Here is an 11,734-nt window from a genome sequence, read left to right as displayed (position 1 = left end):
TCAATGTATAATACAATGAACAGCAATATTCCATTATAATAAGAACAAGTTTTTGTTCGCATAAATTTAGGGTGCCAGCATGTCCTCTTTTTACTCAAAATACTGATACGTATCAAAATTTCAGTAGTTTTCATACCTGAAGCCTACTTGTACAACGAAATTATTTGACCCCATAGACCAAAATTGACCATATGTGAACTTTAAATTGTAAATCTATATACCTGCATAGTTAATCAGCCATATTTTTATTGTTGGGATTCAATGTATAATTATAATCGACAGCAATATTGCAATATAATAACAACAAGTTTTTGTTCGCATAAATTTAGAGTGCCAGCATGTCCTCTTTTTACTCAAAATACTGATACGTATCAAAATTTCAGTAGTTTTCATACCTGAAGCCTACTTGTACAACGAAATTATTTGACCCCATAGACCAACATTGACCATATGTGAACTTTAAATTGCAAATCTATATACCTGCATAGTTAATCAGCCATATTTTTAATGTTAGGATTCAATGTATAATTATAATCGACAGCAATATTGCAATATAATAACAACAAAGTTTTGTTTGCATAAATTAAGGATACCAGCATGTCCTCTTTTTACTCAAAATATTGATACGTAACAAAATTTCAGTAGTTTAAATACCTCATGCTGACTCTACAACAAAATTATTTGACCGCATTGACCAAAACTGACCATATGTGCACTTCAATTTGTAAGTCTATACACCCGCATAGTAAATCAGCCATATTTTTTATGTCAGGATTCCATGTATAATACAATGGACAGCAATATTGCATTATAATAAGAACAATTTTTTGATCGCATAAATTTGGGGTGTCAGCATGTCATCTTCTTACCAAAAATACTGATACGTAACAAAATTTCAGTAGTTTTGATACCTCTTGCTAACTTGTACAACAAAATTATTAGACCGCATTGACCAAAACTGACCATATGTGCACTTTAGTTTGTAAATCTATATACCCGCATAGTAAATAAGCCGTATGTTTTTAAATCAGGATTCAATGTATAATACAATGGACAGCAATATTGCAATATAATCAGGATAAAAAGAACAGATTTTTGTTCGCATAAATTTAGGGTGCCAGCATGTCCTCTTTTTACTCAAAATACTGATACGTAACAAAATTTCAGTAGTTTTGATACCTCATGCTGACTTGTACATCAACATTTTTTGAGTGCATTGACCAAAACTGACCATATGTGCACTTTAGTTTGTAAATCTATATACCCGCATAGTAAATCAGCCATATTTTTATGTAAGGATTCAATGTATAATACAATGAACAGCAATATTCCATTATAATAAGAAAAAATTTTTGTTCGCATAAATTTAGGGTGCCAGCATGTCCTCTTTTTACTCAAAATACTGATACGTATCAAAATTTCAGTAGTTTCATACCTGAAGCCTACTTGTACAACGAAATTATTTGACCCCATAGACCAAAATAGACCATATGTGAACTTTAAATTGTAAATCTATATACCTGCATAGTTAATCAGCCATATTTTTATTGTTGGGATTCAATGTATAATTATAATCGACAGCAATATTGCAATATAATAACAACAAGTTTTTGTTCGCATAAATTTAGGGTGCCAGCATGTCCTCTTTTTACTCAAAATAATGATACGTATCAAAATTTCAGTAGTTTTCATACCTGAAGCCTACTTGTACAACGAAATTATTTGACCCCATAGACCAAAATTGACCATATGTGAACTTTAAATTGTAAATCTATATACCTGCATAGTTAAGCAGCCATATTTTTATTGTTGGGATTCAATGTATAATTATAATCGACAGCAATATTGCAATATAATAACAACAAGTTTTTGTTCGCATAAATTTAGGGTGCCAGCATGTCCTCTTTTTACTCAAAATACTGATACGTATCAAAATTTCAGTAGTTTTCATACCTGAAGCCTACTTGTACAACGAAATTATTTGACCCCATAGACCAAAATTGACCATATGTGAACTTTAAATTGTAAATCTTCAATGTATAATTATAATCGACAGCAATATTGCAATATAATAACAACAAAGTTTTGTTTGCATAAATTAAGGATACCAGCATGTCCTCCTTTAATTCAAAATATTGATACGTAACAAAATTTCAGTAGTTTTAATACCTCATGCTGACTCAACAACAAAATTATTTGACCGCATCGACCAAAATTGACCATATGTGAACTTTAAATTGTAAATCTATATACCTGCATAGTTAATCAGCCATATTTTTATTGTTGGGATTCAATGTATAATTATAATCGACAGCAATATTGCAATATAATAACAACAAGTTTTTGTTCGCATAAATTTAGAGTGCCAGCATGTCCTCTTTTTACTCAAAATACTGATACGTATCAAAATTTCAGTAGTTTTCATACCTGAAGCCTACTTGTACAACGAAATTATTTGACCCCATAGACCAAAATTGACCATATGTGAACTTTAAATTGCAAATCTATATACCTGCATAGTTAATCAGCCATATTTTTAATGTTAGGATTCAATGTATAATTATAATCGACAGCAATATTGCAATATAATAACAACAAAGTTTTGTTTGCATAAATTAAGGAGACCAGCATGTCCTCTTTTTACTCAAAATATTGATACGTAACAAAATTTCAGTAGTTTAAATACCTCATGCTGACTCTACAACAAAATTATTTGACCGCATTGACCAAAACTGACCATATGTGCACTTCAATTTGTAAGTCTATACACCCGCATAGTAAATCAGCCATATTTTTTATGTCAGGATTCCATGTATAATACAATGGACAGCAATATTGCATTATAATAAGAACAATTTTTTGATCGCATAAATTTGGGGTGTCAGCATGTCATCTTTTTACCAAAAATACTGATACGTAACAAAATTTCAGTAGTTTTGATACCTCTTGCTAACTTGTACAACAAAATTATTAGACCGCATTGACTAAAACTGACCATATGTGCACTTTAATTTGTAAATCTATATACCCGCATAGTAAATAAGCCGTATGTTTTTAAATCAGGATTCAATGTATAATACAATGGACAGCAATATTGCAATATAATCAGGATAAAAAGAACAGATTTTTGTTCGCATAAATTTAGGGTGCCAGCATGTCCTCTTTTTACTCAAAATACTGATACGTAACAAAATTTCAGTAGTTTTGATACCTCATGCTGACTTGTACATCAACATTTTTTGAGTGCATTGACCAAAACTGACCATATGTGCACTTTAGTTTGTAAATCTATATACCCGCATAGTAAATCAGCCATATTTTTATGTAAGGATTCAATGTATAATACAATGAACAGCAATATTCCATTATAATAAGAAAAAATTTTTGTTCGCATAAATTTAGGGTGCCAGCATGTCCTCTTTTTACTCAAAATACTGATACGTATCAAAATTTCAGTAGTTTCATACCTGAAGCCTACTTGTACAACGAAATTATTTGACCCCATAGACCAAAATAGACCATATGTGAACTTTAAATTGTAAATCTATATACCTGCATAGTTAATCAGCCATATTTTTATTGTTGGGATTCAATGTATAATTATAATCGACAGCAATATTGCAATATAATAACAACAAGTTTTTGTTCGCATAAATTTAGGGTGCCAGCATGTCCTCTTTTTACTCAAAATAATGATACGTATCAAAATTTCAGTAGTTTTCATACCTGAAGCCTACTTGTACAACGAAATTATTTGACCCCATAGACCAAAATTGACCATATGTGAACTTTAAATTGTAAATCTATATACCTGCATAGTTAAGCAGCCATATTTTTATTGTTGGGATTCAATGTATAATTATAATCGACAGCAATATTGCAATATAATAACAACAAGTTTTTGTTCGCATAAATTTAGGGTGCCAGCATGTCCTCTTTTTACTCAAAATACTGATACGTATCAAAATTTCAGTAGTTTTCATACCTGAAGCCTACTTGTACAACGAAATTATTTGACCCCATAGACCGAAATTGACCATATGTGAACTTTAAATTGTAAATCTTCAATGTATAATTATAATCGACAGCAATATTGCAATATAATAACAACAAAGTTTTGTTTGCATAAATTAAGGATACCAGCATGTCCTCCTTTAATTCAAAATATTGATACGTAACAAAATTTCAGTAGTTTTAATACCTCATGCTGACTCAACAACAAAATTATTTGACCGCATCGACCAAAACTGACCATATGTGAACTTTAATTTGTAAATCTATATACCTTCATAGTTAATCAGCAATGTTTTTAATATCAAGAGTTTTTAGTAGGACGTCACCATAAATTTACATGTAATCAATAATATTGGAAAACTATATAAATGCACAAAAAATTCCGCATGAAATGAGAGTGTCACTACATATATAGTAGTTCATGATGGTGTGTAAAACAAAACTATTATGCCGCATCATCAAAGTACAAACACTGACATGTCTGAATACAACTTAAAGCTAATCCCGGCTGACCCAGCCGATTGAACTTTTGACGCATACAACAATCACTTTTCCATTGTGGCGTCAGATTTTTGTTTGATGACATCCAAATTTTATGGAAACCTGTGTGATATCCAGCAATGGCGGACAAATAGCGATATTAAGGTGTATTCATTCGTAAATACTACCCTTGTTACAATGATTTAATAAAAAAAAAAAAGGTTCTCTTCTGGGAATAGTATACTGTTTATCTTTTATGTTGGTTGATTGATTTTGCTTATAGTTGAACCTCAAGTGGCAACTATTTTATTAAAGTGCGCATTGAGTATAATTCAGGGACGTTCCATATCTCAATTAGAGGTCGGTCATTTAAAGACGTATCAACCGTATCATATACGTTGACGTATCCGCATCTGCAGATATACCAAAAACACAGTATATGATCCCGAGCTTTAATTTTCTGTAGATTTTCTACTTTCAATAATGCAAATGGGCGACTGTTTAATTTCTAATGCAGAAATTTACAATACAATAAGGAAATATTGAGTTTTTGTGGAATATGTAACCCTACTTTTAAAGATATTCCGGATAGTTTGAACAGTTTACAGGCATGATAGGAGTGAATACGGTAAAATCGTTTGTTTGTGTATTAACTTGTGTTCACGTAGCATTGACAAAATTGAAATTGTTAATTGTTGATTGACAAATAGAGTGATACTCAGTACTTTCTATTACCTTTGATGTTAAAATCGCAAATAAACAATATTCAAAGTTCCTTCATGTATATGAGTAGTATATTTGATTTTTTTGTGTTTATTCATATGAGATTTGAAATACTTTTATAACTAGATTATTAAACTTTAAGAATTGTGTACGATATCCGTATACCTGACCTACATTGTCTCTTTTTTAAGGGCATGTAAAAGAAGTTGATAGAACCCCTTATTTATTCATTTTTAAAAACAACTATCACAAATATTGAAAGGGTATGTTTGATTGTATCGAACAGATTCCTATTATTTTTTTTTAATTAAGTACGGTCTTATTATAAATAAGCTCGGGATCACATAATATTTTTTTTATATATCTGCAGATGCGGATACGTCAACGTATTTGATACGGTTGATACGTTTGTAAATGACCGACCTCTACTAATTGGCAAAGACAAATCTCTTGACCAATCTGACGAATTTCACGAGATTGTTGATAGTTTTACCACACCGTATGCTGACGGACACTGTACAATTTCTGTTAGAATATTCTGCGGAAAATAGAATAGTTAATCCAATGCAAACGAGTTGAATAACAATGAAATATCAATGCATGCACAAATTTATGCATAAAGTAAAATTGAGGAAGGGACAGGTAAAACACGGGGAACGAAGCAACGTTGACAATGTTGTTGATATCCCGTGAATATTGCTCCGAAGCGTTGAACAACCTTTCCATCCGCCTTCCAATAAAAAAAAAACTGTGTGATTGTATAGGCATTTTTTATATTTTTTTAAGAACACACGTATATCAAATTAAAAAAAAGAGAATTTGTATAATATCTAGTAAAGTCTAGGGAGTAAATAATAAATGATATCTGTCGAAAAAAAATGCGAATGATGTTTACGTATTTAAATTAAAGTTCAAGTCTGATATGCAAATTCTTTTGACGATATACTGTCATAAGCAGACCTGTCCTCAGGTCTGGTCAATAGCAGAATTGTCCACTTGTCTGGTCAAAAGCAGACCTGTCCTCAGGTCTGGTCAGGAGCAGACCTGCCCACAAGTCTGGTCTGATGCAGATCTGTCCTCAGGACTGGTCAAAAGCAGACTTGGCCACAGGTCTGGTCTGGGGCAGACCTGTCCTCAGATCTGGTAAAAAGCAGACTTGTCCAGAGGTCTAGTCTGGAGCAGATCGTAGGTCTGGTCCACCAACGACGAAGTTAACTTGCTTGACTGCTTAAAAAGTCCCAAGTTAACTAAGAAAGCAGTCAACATTTGTCAAGGTTAGGACTGCACCCATCTGTACGACAAAAACAGTTCGATACAAATAAGCTATCTTTTAACACTACCTCTAGAGGTAGACGATTTAAGTCCGGTTGAAGATCGATCTCACCTGTTTACTATGGACCATTGATCGATCTTTTTTGTCAATGTAAACGGGGTCTTAGTCTTAAATTAATATTCACATTGACAATAAACATGATAAAGCAATTCAACGCGTCACATTGTTTTCCGCCATTGGAATTTGAATATAAACAAAAAGTATCAGTTAAGTATGGAAAAACACCGTACTACGAAATAATTATGGGTAACTTATCTCAAGCTAAGTCTACAGAAAACAAATGTCAATAAGTGAACGATTGCTACCATAGCAAAATAGAAGTGTTTCGACTGTTTTTAAAAGATCTACAATGCATCTACAATAAATAAAAACAAATTAATATGAAAAGAAAACAAAATACAAAATATAAAATTTTCTTAAAGTTTTGATATGATGAATTTTGGATTTAAAAGATTCACTGTAACAGATTTAAAAAGCACAGTTGCCTGTTCAATTTCATACCTGACTCGTCGTTGCTGGCTTGATCTATGTTAGGTGTACGTGTCTCGTTTGCTCTGCATACTGTCGATTCTTGTTCCTCATTTGTGTCTCTTTTCTCCATGGTCGTTCTTAAAAAGGTGAAATTACTGACATTGGGGAAAAAGAATATTTTTCATATATGCTGCACATTATCATATATTGATATCACGAGCCTACATATATTATCAACAAGTGTATTGCCTGCACGATTAATTCTGCATTGGACATTGGGTCCACTGAAACTGGGTCATTACAATTAATAGATTAAGCTATATGTTACCTATGCATAGTTCTTTTACAAACTTTGAAGACAATAAATGAACATTTTCTAAATATCTTTTTGAAATCCATTAGTGTGGGAATAAATAAAATGGTATTACAAAAAATTGACACAGACACTGCATGTTAATTCTAAAGGTTATATTCATAAGGAGCTTGGTATTTTATTTCGTGTGATGTCATGTGTTATTGCGCCAAAGTTTTTCACAGAATTTCCCTGAGTTTAATAACTTTTATTTTGGACTTTTTGCAAATTCGTTTGTATAAATTCTTTTGTTGTCAAAGTTATAGATATATCAGTTGTACATGTTGTTTTTCAATTTAAAAGTTATATAAGCAAAACTGAAATTGTGTCTGAAAATGTTGTTTTGAATAATGGTAAACGATTACAGCCATAGACATTTACATCATTTTGACTGCCCTAAGTATAGATATATTGATAATTTTATCACGCAGTTATTTATAAAGAGACATACTCATGTTGTATTATAAACTGGCATTGGTTTTGACTAGTATAAGATTAAATCAAATACCAAAATACGGGGAAACTTGAAACGGAAAGTCCTTTATGAAATGACAAAAATTTTAACTTCAAACACATCAAACGAATGAAAAACGACTGTCACATCCCTGACTTAGATCTGAATTTCAGTCCAGTACCAACAAATGAATTCCCTGTATAAAAGCTTTGGGATGGTGTAGGGACATAAAAATTTTGTGAAAGTACTTAACCTTTGTAGTTTTTCAAAAAACATTTATTTAACTTTCAACTTCTATTAATTTTTGTGTTACTGTGGATTCATTTATTTTCGTGGGTACCAATTTTCGTGGATTATGGAAAGCTTGCAAGTACGTGGATATTTAGTTTCGTGGTTTTGCCCAAGTCTACATACAAGCCGATAGGAAATGTGTTATTCGTTGAACATTTTATTTCGTGGTTTACCAGTACCCACGAAAGCCACGAAAATTGATATCCCACGAATAATAATGAATCCACAGTATTTGAAACATGTATAGTGTGTTTTTATTTGGTAAATAGTCTAAATTTTATTCTATTTAAAAAATCAATGTAATCAAATAACAATTCAAAACTATAAAAAAAACATTATTGTTATATTGAAGGCTAGTCCTTACAATCACAGAAACAGAAAGGAGTTAGGGCTTAACGTTTGAAGAAATAATTCACATTTTGCAATAAAAAAAAGTCTATAAAAACAATATGTTTTTTCATTCTTTATATTTTGTTTCACATTTACCAGATTAAGGTTGAAAAATAACATTTTTCTAGGATCATGTGCAGCAAAGCATTACATGTAGGATTTTATTACACCAAAAAAAATGTTCAATACAAAGAGTTTTTTTTTTCTTTACGTGTAATCAACATTCATTGTGCTAAACTATTTGACTTACTGTTCATTTCCATCAGTTTTTGAAGAACCCGTGGTAGCTCCTTACAAAATAAAAATAATGAATATGATTTAAAATAATTTACCATTCAATAGCGTACTATAACGCTCATTCGTCTTCGTATTCATTTCGTCCTTGTTGTGTAAATGACTTACATTGTTGTGTTACAGAGAATTAAAAAGCTTCTTTGTATCGTACCTACAAGGCTCCTGTATGAATCGATTGTTTAATACCCTTTTAGGGAGTTTAATGTTGTAGTATTTTAGTGGTGGATGTAGCCAGATTACATTGAGAAAACATGCAGCGTTCTTCTGTAGAGAAACTGACAATCCTAATAAATTGGACATCTCATTTGAATTATTTGAACTCATAACGTCCGTGTTAATGTGGTAGTGATACAGTAGTTCGACTACTTATAAAAAGGAAGATGTGGTATGATTACCGTACGGCTTTCAAAAATGAGCAAAGCCAATGCCGCTTTCTTAGACCACTCGACTACAGAAGTGATGTATGAAGTCAGTCCGAAATTAAAAAAAACAAATATAGTCAGCTAGAAAAATTAGACCAGTCGGTTCCAATGGAAATACCGATTAACGAAATATATTTTTTTTATCAAATACACTGCCACAAATATGTTATAACGCAATTACCTGATACATGATGTCTATCAATTATTTAGTTACTCTGCTTGATATTTTTTTATGATTATTAGTATGCTAAGGTATCATGATGCATTTGCATATTATCTTATTATTTAAAAGTTCAATTTGTAAATACAGCCGTTCTCAAATCTTGACTCTTTTGGGGAGATGCATAAAATTCGTAGATAATCAATTCTATTTTCGAACTGGTTCCAAGCAATGATCATTATATTTTATATCTCATTTCATAACTTAGGAACAGAACCATTAGATATACATAAGTATAACTGTTAAATTGAAATATGTGGTCAACCTTAATATAAGCTATTGTTTGCTATTGACCCCCTATAGATCAATAGAGGGACGGTAAAATTCATAGGGGGTGAGGCCAGAGGCCGAATCTGCTATGGATTTTATTTATCCTCTATGGTTCGACGGATGTTAGTAGATAACCGTACGCGTATATCGATCGGTGGACTTTTGAAGTCACCATTAGCAGAAGACGTGAAGTAATGAAACCGCTATGTAATTAACTAGCTCCATACGGATCTATAGAAGGTCACCACGTGACGGCGTATTACCATTCACAACGTGATATTTTTCAAGCGGTGCGATTAGTTGAAGTAGGGGTAGCACATCATTTTAGTAAAAGTTTAAACTCTTAGGAGTTCTGGGCATATAAACTTTGAAAATATGCCGCATTGTCTTAGATTTGACCTTTGAAAACATAGCAGGGCATATGGGGCAATGCCGTAATGGTAACGTTTTCTTATGTTGTTCAGCCCATATCGTAAACTTGTATATGTATGATGGCTTGTTTCAAAGCTGAGACATTTTTACATATGTGGTTAAATTTTCGGGGTACGAAGTGTGATTCATTTTTCCGTAAATTAGCAAACGCCGAGTATCCTTTTGCGATGTGGCTCCTCATGGTAAAAAATCCCATTTTTAACATAAACAATGATAAAGGCTTCGAAAATTTAATACTTTGAACACATTAAATATCTCCTTAGATTTTACACATTTATTCTGTATTCCCATTCTTTCTGAATTAACACAGATGGTTCAGCTCAGTCATTTTTTAATATAAAAATGTGTCAAATATCACTACACAGAGATTTTTTGTTTACACGTGATTTTTGTGCTCCTCGTTTCAAGGCGCATTAGGTATATTGTCCCATATGAACTTTCAATTTCAGGATACATTTTTTTTTCAAACTTCATAGACAAAATTGTACAGTGTTAGTCATAAAGGGAGTTCTTATGTTGTACTGTCATACCACTGTCCCAGGTTAGGGGGAGGTTTGGTTTCCGCTAACATGTTTAACCCCGACACAATATTTATGTATATGCCTTTCCAAATTCAGGAGCCTGTAATCAGGAGTTTTCGTTTGTTTATGTGTTACATATTTGTTTTTCGTTCATTTTTTTTACATAAATAAGGCCGTTAGTTTTCTCGTTTGAATTGTTTTACATTGTCTTATTTGGGACCTTTTAAAGCTGACTGTGTGATATGGGCTTTGCTCATTGTTGAAGGCCGTACGTTGACCCATATTTGTTAATGTCTGTGTCATTTTGGTCTTTTATAGATAGTTGTTTTTTTGGCAATCACAACACATCTTCTTTATATGAATGCGAAATTGCATTGTCAATATGTACAGAAATGCAACATAATAGTGTTCTATTTCAGAAATAATTCATGAAAGCCATTTAATAGATTTGTTTAAAATTAACACATGGCCTGGGCCGTGATATTCGCACTTTATTCTGAGCTTTAGCAAGGATAGAATTAACGTATATCACAGCCCAGGCCATGTGTAAATTTCCAACAAATATATGGCTTCCGTGAATTATTTCGATTCAATTAGGACAAATAAGTTGATTTAAAATCGAAGGTAGGGTGGGTATGCCGTGGGTGTAGCTGTTCTTTTTTTACTCCTGTTTAGATAAAGTTTATTTCGTTAATAACAGGTAGAAGAAAAAATAATCTTAATCTTTAAATCTCAAACCCAATATTTGCGATTTTTTTATTTACATGTTTTCTCGTGAGCTTCCGTCAAATCCAAAATTGACATTTCGTTACGGAGGATCTGCCAAGTTGACACGCTCAAATCAGTTAATATGCAAATAATGAAATAGAATAGAAAATTTGGCACAATTTTTTTGGAATTTAGGATCCTCAATGCTCTTCAACTTTGTACTGGTTTGGCTTGATGCATATTTTGATTTGAGCATTACTGATGAGTCTAACATGTCTAATGTAGAAAAAACGCGCGTCTGAGGTACTAAATTATAATCCTGGTACCTTCAATAACAAAACCTACCTTAGAATTCCATT

The sequence above is a fragment of the Mytilus trossulus genome, chromosome 13 (genome assembly GCF_036588685.1).
Source record: "Mytilus trossulus isolate FHL-02 chromosome 13, PNRI_Mtr1.1.1.hap1, whole genome shotgun sequence".
NCBI classification, from domain to species: Eukaryota; Metazoa; Mollusca; class Bivalvia; order Mytilida; family Mytilidae; genus Mytilus; species Mytilus trossulus.
This window is presented reverse-complemented; position numbering follows the sequence as displayed.